Genomic DNA, 1,739 nt, shown 5'->3' on the forward strand with positions numbered 1-1,739 from the left:
GGAATGCGACAGAATACCTGAATATTAACATCCATTTCCAATTTGTATAAAGTGTAATAAAATTACACACACGCGCGCGCGCACCCCCACCCCCACACACACCCACACCCACCCACATACACACACATATATATATGTATATATATATATGTATATATGTATATATATGTATATATGTATATATATGTTAATTTGCAATGACCATATAATGCATATAAACTCTTGCTCCAGGGAGTAATTCTTTGTCCTAATAACTAATTAATTGCAATATGATTCATTTTAATGACAACGTTAAAGTCACAAATCAATGTGACCCCAAGCAAAACTATTTGAAAAGTGTCCAAATAGCTGTACATTTCGTGGAGATGTATTTAACATGAACCTAATGTTAAATCTGTTAGTCTTATGGTCCTGGCTCTAAAATATTAATGGCCTCTCTTAAAGAAATCTTACGCACGTCTGATTGGTTAGCTTTTCGGTTGAATGAAAGTTAACGATGTTCACTTGTTCACAATCAAACAGCGCTTATTTGACTCGCTATAATTTACGATTACGACGTGTTTACTGATTAACCATACGTTCTCAGACAATGAGGTTTGATGTTTACAAAAGTTATAGGCTTGGACTATACGTTCACTTCTAGGTTAAACAAATGCACTTTAGTGATAATTTACCGCATGGGCATATGTGAGAAACTGATTGACGAAAAGTGAAGCTATATACACAAGGCCTGTAATTATATAAATATTAGAATACATTTTACGAAATGTTTGCGATTTTATATTATTTCTAAAATGAAATAGTTAATATTTACTTCTATACACATTATGACATTAACCTTTAAAACAGTATTGATTAGATAAGCGTTTGTAAGAGATGTTGAGTATGGTTACTTCTGTATTATTTTACTATGTAGGAATATCATGTTTTTCATATGCGAGTAGGGCATATGAAAAGCCTGATATTCCTATCATTATATTATTACGCTTATCGCTCCGTCCGTTATCATGTTGTGCATCCCTAAAAAGGAAAGTAGAGCCAAAAGTGGAATATTCCAAATAAACCTTGTCACCCTTGAAAAGGAAATTGAAACAAACATTATATTAAAAAAATTGGTGTCGCTGTGAGGCAAAGCAAATAAAAATGATTTGTCTTTCTTGGCCTTTTGGCTAAGATCAAAGTGTAGTATCTGTTCTTCAGGTGCTACATTTCAATTTCTTCTCTCTCAGTGGAAGAGAATTCCTTTACGACTAAGACATTTTTTCTCAACGTTAAAAACGACCCTGGTGCCTTATCTGTCCCGTGAGGAGGACTTATTAATAGGTACTATGTTTGATGTAACAAAGTTTTAATATTAAAAAAGTAACTGGAAAAAGTTATTTCTGATTTAATTACAAAATGCCCTGGAAATGTCACTTCTTATTAATAAAAAATGCCATGGAAAATGCCCATTCTGATTGAGATAGGTTATTACGACTAAGACAATTGTGTTGCTCAACGTTAAAAAACGGCCCCGGTGTCTTAATCTGTCCCGTGAAATTAGTAACATATCCAGGATTATGAACAGCGATTAAATGTGAGTTAATGGATTGTGTGTTTATAATAAAATAATCAGCCTAGGAAATAAATCAAAGTAATTATGTAAGTAAGCGAGGGTGATAAGGTTGGTTTAAATTATGAAAAATGATTGTCGAAATTAGTAACATATCCAAGAATTACGAAACATGACGAAATGCGAT

At 32.9% G+C, this 1,739-nt stretch overlaps 1 pseudogene; it reads left to right on the top strand.

The window, feature by feature from the left end:
* The first annotated feature begins 1,148 nt into the window (after positions 1–1,148).
* LOC145242467 (U2 spliceosomal RNA) lies at positions 1,149–1,295 on the top strand (annotated as a pseudogene).
* The last annotated feature ends 444 nt before the right edge of the window (positions 1,296–1,739 follow it).

The sequence above is a fragment of the Euprymna scolopes genome, chromosome 2, assembly GCF_053919585.1.
Source record: "Euprymna scolopes isolate OS-2025 chromosome 2, ASM5391958v1, whole genome shotgun sequence".
NCBI classification, from domain to species: domain Eukaryota; kingdom Metazoa; phylum Mollusca; class Cephalopoda; order Sepiida; family Sepiolidae; genus Euprymna; species Euprymna scolopes.